Source organism: Vicia villosa, unplaced genomic scaffold (genome assembly GCF_029867415.1).
Source record: "Vicia villosa cultivar HV-30 ecotype Madison, WI unplaced genomic scaffold, Vvil1.0 ctg.000813F_1_1, whole genome shotgun sequence".
NCBI classification, from domain to species: Eukaryota; Viridiplantae; Streptophyta; class Magnoliopsida; order Fabales; family Fabaceae; genus Vicia; species Vicia villosa.
In genome coordinates this window covers 599,843-610,851 of record NW_026705358.1, presented here as the reverse complement: position 1 = coordinate 610,851, position 11,009 = coordinate 599,843, and the positions used below count along the sequence as shown (strand labels likewise).

At 28.9% G+C, this 11,009-nt stretch overlaps 1 long non-coding RNA gene across 1 annotated transcript; it reads left to right on the top strand.

The window, feature by feature from the left end:
- The first annotated feature begins 6,520 nt into the window (after positions 1-6,520).
- LOC131631338 (uncharacterized) lies at positions 6,521-7,316 on the top strand. The gene is made up of 2 exons (XR_009292663.1): positions 6,521-6,826; positions 6,968-7,316. It is a non-coding gene; the product is annotated as an uncharacterized LOC131631338 (long non-coding RNA).
- Positions 7,317-11,009: the final 3,693 nt, after the last annotated feature.

The window sequence follows — 11,009 nt, the reverse complement described above, 5'->3', positions numbered from 1 at the left end:
CAAACAAGAAGACTCCAATGATTATTCACTTAAAAGTGATTACTTGTCATACAGTTTGTAACTAGAATATTTGCTTATTAAGAAGCACCGCATTGAAACCAATTTAATTTGGAGATGATGCCTTGAGCGACTAAGTAAAGGTCAGAAGTTTGAGAAGACAATGATGGGGTTCATTATGGAAATTCTCTTGGAGACCAAGTTAAGGTTAGAAGTCCAGGAGTCAACGGATGTTATATCTGATAATCAGATCACTGAACAGTCCAATGCAGTTAGTCACGAGCAGTTGGCTTGTGCAGGGTTACTAGATTGGTGAACGTTATATCTCGCTGAGATCACTGAATGGTTCAGTCATCTAGGGGTTAGTCACGAGCATGTAGCTTGTGCAAGGTTAGTCACAACAGTTGGTTGTGCAGGTTGTTAGTCACGATGGAGGATCGTGCAGATGTAATCAAGTTTGATTAAAGTGGATTAAGACCTCTCTTGAGAGGTAAATCAGGTCGTAGACAAGAGGAGCGAATCTCTCTCAATAACCAAGCCGTCACACTGTGGGAAATAAGAGTTTCTTAACAGCGATATCATGTTACTGGGGAAAGAAAAGATCGAGGGAAAAAGAATGGTGCATGCGTACACCAAGAGATCTGGTAAACGGCCTAGCATCAATAAAGCACAACGATAGCAACACATATATTTTGTATGTAACAATTTAGTCTCTAATAGTTTTCTTGAGTGTGCAGGTATTATGTTCAAGGAGATTTTGTATTGCTGTCAGAAAAGAATCATCAGAAACAAACTAGGCCACTCAGAAATACTATTTTCTGCTGAATATTCATCAAAGTAAGAGTTACTGTGCGCTTCTTAACAAGCTGCTGCTTCAGAAGTCACAAGTAATCAGAAGGAGTCAAAATCAAAATCATTGCTCCAAGTTTAGAAATCAGCATGCAAGGTCGAGCTTTCAAGCCAAAATCAGAAGCTGAGATTTGTTCATTAGAAAAGCTGTTGCTTCTAATTCTGAAGACAAAGTCAAAGATTCTGAATACAAGATTAGATACATCAAAGGTCAAGTCGAGAATTCAAAGATCAGACTCAAGGATGTACTAAAGATCAGAACCGAGCTAATCAAGCAAGAAGATCATATATAAAGATCCAAGAATCAAAAGTGCGTCCATTAATGAAAGAACTTGTTCTCAGATTGGTTGTTATCTACATCTCTGGAAAACAATGTTCTAATTCTTAAGGATTCTGAAATAAATCTGGACAAGCTACATCATTACAAGATAACTCCAGATCAGAAGTTAAGTATCGTTTATCAGAAAAAGTGTTGCTGTCAAATTTGATAAACGAGACTCTGACTCTCACAAGATAATGATTCTACACTTCACATCAAAGTAGTTTCTAAACTACACATCAGAATCATTATCAGGAAGATGAAGACAAGTTGATCTCCTCCAAGCTTACTACTTCAGAACCAGAAGTACATCAATTGAGGATAAGGTCAAAGAACTTAGTCAAGAAGAAAATAGTACAACAGTCCATCACATATTCCACTATAATCTAGTACATATACTAATTCTCAGAAGCTATCTCCCACCAACCTACAACGTATCAAGCTACTAGACAAAGGAAAGTATTATCCGTAGTAATACTCGATTCTATCCGTTAGGAACAAGTCGTTGGAAGACAAAAGACCTTCTTATCCTTCAACGTCTCTTTTGAAAGTTATAAAAGAAGATCAAATCATCCAACAAAGTGTGACGACATTGGCAACTCCTATGTTGTTCATATCACAGTGGATGTTCATACTGTTATAACGACTGTTGTCGTAGCAGTTGTTAATTGTGATTTGGTTTGAAATGGAACTCAACCAACACAAATTAACATGAACAAACTGATGAAGAAAATGACTATGCTCACAAGCTGATGTTAAGAAGCATATGCCAAAAAGAGAAGCTGAAGCACACACCAATCAAAATTCTACTTGGCAATTTAACTGTTGCTAATTCTAAGTTGATATGCAAGAGCTGATCAGAAGAAGAAGATTTTACATGATGTTCATCAACTATCATCACATATATCTTGGTAGAAATCAGAAGAACGAAGGAGTTTTTGCTCAGAAATTGCTCAACAAAGAAGATGAAGAAGAAGACCACTACAAGATGCTACCCAACTTCCTATTATATACATCTTTTAAGAACAATGTAATGAACACAAGAGTTGTTTCTCGTATTATGTTTTAGATCTAGGTTTCTTCATGTAAATTGTCCTAACACATGAGTTGTTGCTCGAAAATGTGTTAAACAATATGTTCTTAATTTAGTCTTTACATCCAGCTTGTGTAGAAGCATTATATTGTAAGCAAACTCTAATCAAAGGTTATTAGACCGAGTGAAGGTCAAAAGCTCAAGAATACAATGGTTGCGGTCATTATGGGAAATCCTCTTAAAAGATCGAGTGAAGGTCAAAAGTATAAAGGGATCAATGAATGTTATATTTGTAGATCAGATCATTGAACATGTCATTGTTGGTTAGTCACTAGCGGTTTCTTGTGTAGGTGTTAGTCACAGGGGTTGTCTATGCAAGAGTATTAGTCACAAGCAGTTGCTTGTGCGGATGTTAGTGAATGTTATATCTGTTAACTCAAATATTGAACATGTCATTGGATGTCAGTCACCGCCAGTTTCCCGTGCAAGGTTGTTAGTCACCGATTGTTGCTCGTGCATCGTAGTTAGTCACAGGGTGTATGTGTAAGGTTAGTCACTGGCAGTTGCTCGTTCAATTGTAATCAATTTGTTTATAGTGGATTAAGACCTTGAGTTCAAGGCGAAATCACCTCAGAAGGGTGGACTGGATTAGCTTGAGAATTTCTCAAGTGAACCAGGATATATCTGGTCTTAATTTACTTCTGTCAATTACCTTGTCAACTATCAGAAGCTACAAGAAGTCTTATATTTTGAAGAAGGAAAAATGCTTCTGAGAAACATTAAGCTTCTGATAAATAAAGAGTGATAAGGTTATGATATATAGCAACCTCTTAAGCTTCCGCGCAAGAGTTTTAAAGAAAGGGAAATTATTGAAAACTCAATTCAACCTCCCCCCTTTCTTGTGTTTTTCTCCACCTTCAATTGGTATCAGAGCTCCGGCTCTACATTGATTTTTTAATCAAACACTTAACTGTATAGAGAGATTCAGGAAGAGAAAAACTCTGGTTGCTGTAAACTCTATTGAAGACGACATCTTTTGGTTCAAGCTGTCAGATGCTATCTTGGGAAGATAGATTCAACGAAGATCGCATACTCCATTCAACTATCGAAAGATATGGAGTTCAAAATCACTTAAAGGAATTATCATCAGAAGTCTGTAAAGAAATTGTCAAGATCAAGATTTAAAGTCTCTGAAGGAGTATCCACGATAAAGAGTCAGCAAATAGAAGAAAGATTGGACCAGACTCTAAAGAAGAAGAAGCTGCAAGCATGGCTTTAAATCGGGAAGGCAGAAGTTCAAGCTCTCATAATTAAAGAAATCAAGCTTTTTCAAAAAGGGAAGCGTTGACTAGTAATAATTTCTAAACTCTATCTCTATTATATATCTTTATTTTGAGTATCTTAGAGTCAGAAATCTTTACGTCATCCTGACATTAAAAACAATTTACAATCATCATTACATCTTGACCAAGAATCTTGCTAAAACTCATTTATCTCATTTATTACATACATTAGTTTTAGTACGTTATCATCTTGGAAATGAAAAGGCCTTAACACGCTTTATCCTCTTTGAGCTTTGTCTCTTCATCATCTGTTTTTTAGAGTCGTCATTTGTCTTGGTTCTCAAGTTTTCATTTAATGAGGTGTCAATTTTAAAATCTTTCAGTGAGTCTGTCACGTCTTCCTTTCTCTATTAAAGTTCTATTTTGTTCTTTATCTTTTCAATGCTCTTTCCTCTTAATTCCTTCTTGTTTGTACTTTCTCTCTGTCATGATTTTGAAAAATTTCCATGGAGATGAAAAACTTCCTGAAGTTCTTCATTGTTATACCCCAAATTTGTCCGTCTTATTTCTAACATTTAAAATATTTTGTTAACTTTGGTTTTGATTTTTTGATTTAATTTTACTAACATTTTAACAGTGGCTTATTCTGCTTATTTAAAAGTATATAATAATTCACTCTAAATTATTTATATTTTTAAATAACAAATATTTGCTTGACTTTCATATGCTTTCCAGTGCATTTTTATTTTGAATAAATGAGACAGTACAATTGGTAAGGAAATAAGGCTTGCAAATATAAGGTCCTGAGTTTGAACCCCACTTTTCTCTTTTTTTTATTTTATTTTGGCCTTTTCTTCTATTTTTCTAGTTTTTTTTCTCTTTCTTATTTTCTCATATTTTTATCTTAATTTTACTTTCTTTAATTATTATCATATTTTGTTATCACTAGGATTATCATAATTTTTTTTTTACCATTAAGTCTGAACTTAGAATTATCTTTTGTTACTGGGTTTTTATAATTATTACTCGTTTTAGATTAGAACTATTTTTAGGCTTAGTTTATTTTCTAGTTATTACCATATCATATCATTATCAAGTCTTTATTAGCATTTTTATTATTATAAAAAACCAAAAAAAAATCAAAAAGATCCCAAAGACCATATCTGGATATCACGTGTTCTGCAAGCTTAAATCTAAGACTATCTCCAATGGTAGTTTCTTCAATTGAGTTCTCCACCTGTACCATTAATTTAATAATTAAATATTTAAAAAATTTGACATGTCATAATAGAGCTGCATTGCAATGCAACAACTAAAAAATTGTAGTACCCAATCAAATGAAGTTATGAGATAAAGTTGTGGGACCCATATCAGATTTTTATTAAAATTAAATAAATTCTTTTAATATGATGTGGCTTAGTGGGTTCCATAAAGAACTCAAATGTAAGTTGCACCATTTAAGATGCTCTAAGATTCAATACCTCATCCAAAAACCGTCCCAAATCTTTCACAATAATCTATTAACAATATATAAAAGTTAAAGTATCTGGAATTACCAAGTTTACCCAAACTGAGTTTAACTTAAACTAATCTAAAAATTAAGGGGGGCTTAGTCTTTTTGTTAAATACTGAAACATGGTTGATTGTAATTCAAAATTTGCTGACATGTCAAGATAATATTTTTTGTTGCTTTTTTAATACCTTTTTAATTTATTTTAATTACATCCATTATCCCACAAAGTAATCAAGGTTTTGGGGCAAAAAACACTCATTACTCTGCAGACCAATAAATATTAGCGTGAAAAACTGTTTCACACAGTATTCAAAGACATACACACAACTTCCCACACGTTTTTCAAATTTTTTGTCATTACCTAAGTTATTGCTATCATTATCCCAACTTTATTTATACCAAACAATTACATATGTAGTGTCACTAATAACAATTTTTCTTTCTCTTTCTCACGTCTCTCTTTTTCTTCTCCCTCTTTATGTTTTCCCTCATTCACTCTCTTCATCCCTCCAGATTTCATTTTCCTTCATCATTTTCCTTTTTTCATAGATTTTGTTTGTTCAGACTGTTTCCTCCATAGAAGAAATGATATGCTTGAAAAGAAGGGTCTCAAATCCCCATTTTATTTAATGATTGGAACCACTATTGTTGGTTTAATTTTTCATATCTGAATAATAATGGTTTTAATTTTTGTTTTATGTTGCTTTCTCAAGTATTTTCTTTGACTCATTTGTTTTTAATAAAATGACAGAATCTATTTGTGAGAACAGGAAGATGAAGAAGGAAGAGTATGAAGTTTGAGAAAGCGCGTCTTAGGGGAAGTAAAGGAGGAGGACCAACGAAGAAAGCTATGACCAGATCCGTCATATCCGGACTTCAATTTCCCGTCAGAAAAATTGGTTGTTACTTTAAGAAAGGTAGATATGCTCAATATGTTGGTATCGATGCTCCTGTTTACTTAGCTATTGTTCTCGAATATCTTGATGTTGACGTAAACTCATAACTCTTTCATTCTTCTTTTTGAGTTGTAACTTTTGTTAGTTAGGGATTGAAGATTACCAGACCTCATTCACCAAGGAATCGAAGAGTTGAGATGACATGATTTGGCTTTGCATTTTCGCTTTCATATATTTTCTCCACAAAGTACTCTTCATTTAGGGTTTTCGAGCTGATACGGATTTAGTTTTATTACTTGTGCAGGTCCGGTTTGAATGTATATTTGGACTCATAAGCTCGACTTGGACTATCTACGTTTTTTTGGTGTAGATTCAATTACAGGCAGCGATGCAGGGCTGAAGTTTGCTTCGAATGGTTTAAGGTAATGTGTATGCCCTGTTTTTACTCGACATGATTTTGACTAAATTGAACTGAATGTGAGTATGGTTGAATTTGGTTTGATTTGATTTTGCATGTTGGAAGATAGTTGAAGGATCCAGTGAGTGTGAGAAGTTAGTTTTTCTCAAAACATTTTTTCGCCATTTTCTTATCAAATCATATTAGGACATACTACTGATTATTATGTTTTCTTATAATCCTGCTGCTCAATTATATCATTCTGATCAATATGTTTTCTATGCTGCAAGTTCGCTCAAGACGTGTAGCTGATTTATATGTTGAATTGCATGGTTTGAGGTATTGAAATTTGGTTATTTCTATGCTGCAAGTTCGCTCAAGACGTGTAGTTTCTTATGACATTTTCATTTCATTCTAACAAGCTTACCTTAATGCAAAGGATTTGAATCCATCACTATTGTCTTAAGAGCATGTTCTTGAACCCTAACTCCCAATTTCTCTGCTTCTCAGTCAGAAGAGTATCAAATAAAGTTCAAAAGGTAAGATTTTGTTTTATTCTTCTTACAATTGATTTGTTTCAAATTGTAAATTTGTTTCCGTTTCTCAAATTATTTTCATGTCTGCACAATTTTTTGTTATACTCCCAAGTATTTACATGAAAATTATGTGTATGATTTCAGTAAAAAAATGTGTTGATTATGGTTGTTTCGATTCTGCTGGTGATGGTTGGTGTTCGGCACATTTTCGGAACTCTTTAAAGAAAGCAGATGACTTTTTGAAGGAACAGCACACACAGACTATTTCAAGTATGTCCACCAAGTGTTGACGAAATTATGTAGGGATTATGAAATATGGAGGAGGAATATTCTTGAGAAATGTAATTATTATATTGTAAACGATATGCAGTGTGTTTTTGAAGGGATCATGATGAGTTTAGTGTAACAGGTTATGTTTGTAGAGACAGGCTGTGAAGTTTATGTTACTTTGAAGGTGGGATGGTGAGGTTTGAATAAGGTTTATTTTGTTTTAGAGTGTATATTTTTCAATTAATTTTATCCTCTCCTATTGATAATTCCAAATCCTTTTTATAGAAAAAATTTACAGGTCTAAATGTTGATTGATTAATTTATTCTGAAATGATTTTGTTTGATTGGAATCAAAATCTTAACAGCCTCTCAGCTTGATGTATTTGGTCCACTATTTTTTTTGTAATTTCAATCCTTAACATAGTTGGCAAATGAATAATAAAGAGATGGTTTTGAGATTTGATTTAGTTTTTGAAGATTTGATCATATTTGATTCAACTCACTCTTGGGATCAAATTTTGGAAAGGAAATATTACAGCTTAAATCAACAATGAATGTAGAGATTGATTGAGAAATTTGATTTTTGGAAGGTTTGAAATTTAATTGATGAAGATATGATTTTATTACTTAGAATGTTTATTTTCTACCTGATACCATGGCAAGATAATAATGATAATGAGGTTCGGACCAACAAATTTATGAAAAGCATGATGACGCGTCTGAATTTATATTTTTTTAGTGTTTTTCAAACAACGCTTATAATGGTACTATTAAAATATAAATCTAAAATTAATAAAATCAAATCCTAAAAAGTGAAAAAAATTCTAATAATCTAGAGTTATGTAAAATATTAAAATGGAAAGTAAATTTAAATAAAATTCTAGAAAGTGACAAAATGTAAATAAATCTAAAATGCTATAAAGTGAGAATGGAACTCTTATAAATAATTGTTTTATAAAAGCAATCTTTGATTTATTTATTTTATTCTTTTGTATTTGTAGATATGCTTAAAACATCTAAACTAAAAATATATTTTAAAATGTTATCACTTTAAATATAATTTTTTTATTTATTTTAAACTTTAAAAAAAATATATTTTGTGAAAATGCAAAAACTAATTTATAATTCGTAATATTACATACTCTATTTCTAAATACGTATAAAAATATTAAAGATTATTTACTTTAAAATAGAAAAAAATGTATATCACTAAAGTTTTATAAAATTATTAATATTATATCATTTTTGCAACAATAATAAATATAAATTACCATATTTATTAATAGTCAACTTATTTTTAAATTCAAATTCAAATTCTCACTCATTTCAATGCATTTTTTTAGGTTTTAATTTCAGTTTTTAATTTTTTTATATCTTAAACGCAATTAAATGATAACTACAATAATAATTGTCAAATTAATATTTAATTATAATTACAATTTATTAAGTTTTTGATTTTTATGAGAAAATTAATAAGAATATAAAACACATTTTAATTAAAAACATTACCATCTATTTTGAATCAGTTTCTTCCATATATATTATAGAAGACCTATTATGACAATTTATCCATAAAATCTTCTTTAGTAATTATAATTAATTTGTTTTATAATCCTTAATATATTAAAATAGAATACACATTTAAGCGTCAAATTTTAAGTAAAATCCTGCCTAAACAACTTTTAAGCACATTATTTTCTTCTCTCTTTTCAACAAATATTAATATATTAATAATAATTAGTATTTAATATTAATTACTCCACCACTAATTTCTATGTACTTCAACTATTTAATCAACAAAAATCCTTTAAAAAATTATAGCATGCAATAGGTTTTTAGAATTTGTCCCGTGCATCGCACGGGATGAAATTACTAGTTACATGATATAATTATAGAATAAATTTATGCCATAAAATGCCATAAAATAATTTATAATTACAGGATATAATTATTGAATAAATTTATGCCATAAAAGGATTTTGTATTTTTTTTATAATCTATACATCCATTTTAATCAATATTTGCCACTTTTTATTCATCATTTGTTTTTAAATTTATAAAAGTAATATACATAATAAATTTATATGTTTTGTATTCCAAAATTTACACATTTAACATGTTTTTATACGTGCGTATCAGTGGTTTTCTATGTTTTATCATTCATCAATTATTTTTTTAAACTTTGTATTCATGATAAATAAGAATTAGTTATTAATTAATAAGTTGAAATCTAATAAATACAAAAAATATGATTAAATAATGAGTTAATGTAATGATTTTGTTTACCTGATCTCAATTTGAAAATGTTATTTTTATTTATATATTTATATATACATTTATTATTATTTTATTTATTTCTTTGTTAATAATCAACTAAAAGCCACAACATATTTTTGTATGAAAGATAAATATTTTTTTAAAAATTAATGAAAATCCTTTAATAATTTTTAATATTAATTTTTTTTATAAACAGAAATAAGTTATAAATATTTTTATAAAACAGAAAATACTAATGTTGATACAATTATATTAATAAACGAAAATAAGTTACAAATATTTTTATAAATTGGAAAAAGTCTATTGTTGATATAATTATTTTTATAAACGGAAATAAGTTATCAATAAATATTTTTATAAATCAATCATTTTATGATATTTGTACATATCCCTTATTACTACAATAAATATTTTATTCATTTATTGAGGAAATTTAAATTTTTCCATATAGTATTTTTAAAAAAATAAATAATGTAAATTACCATATTGATGAATAATTTACTTAATTTTCAATGCAAATTCCAATAATTAATAATATAATAATGGTCAAATTATCATTTAATAAATGCAAATTTTCAATGTAGTTTTTTAAGTTTTAATTTCAATTTTTAATAGTTTAGATCTTAAATGCAATTAAATTATAACATCTATGATAAAGGTTAAAATATCATTTAATATTGTAATTACACTTTATTACTTATTTATTTTAATGTGATATTTTTATAACATATATTGGTCCTTAGGTTTTTAATACTACAAATTAGTTTTTTTTAATCATTTATACAAATTTAAAATTAGAGATTTTTTTTTGAAATAAAATATATTTTTTTAATGTGAGGATTTTTATGAGAAAATTAATAAGAATATGAAACACGTTTAAATTAAAAACATTACCATCTATTTTAAAAAGTTTGGCCTCAATTAGTGAACTAATTTATAAGTTATAGTTGGTGCCCACATTCAAATATTAAATTATAAAATTTAACATTTTTTAATCTTCTAAGTTATAAAAATACTAAAACAAAATAAAAATTTTAAACTAAATTTTTTATAATATAGAAGTTAAAAAATTATTTTATCATAAATCAAAAGTAAGTGTTACTTTATTTTTTAATGTATATTGTTTATCCAATTTTTTTAAAACGACATTCTTTTTAAATAAGGGAAAAAATGTATTTTTAATTTTATTTCAATATTAAAGTTGAGTTTTAGATTTTTTTGAAGTAAGTTATATTGGTGGAATTAATATTTTTAAGTTATTTATTTTATTCATCATACAATTAATATTAACAATAAAAATGCAATTTATGATAACTATTAAAACTAAATTTTTAGTGCTCAATGTAACTAATTTAAAAAAGTCGTACGCAGTGTTTTAAAAACCGGACCGGTCATCGAACCAGTGAGGGTACTGAGTCACTGGTTTATCGGTCGAACCACTGGGTCACTGGTCGAACCGCACGACCAAATCGGATTAAACCGGATTAAACCAGATAACTCGGTTGAATAGACCTGTCATTATATAGGTATTAAACCGGTCGAACCGGATGATTCAGTCTCTAAAAAAATATAACTACCTTTTAAATTTTTTAAAAATATCATATAAATTCACAATTTCATAACTTAAATTCAAATTTTA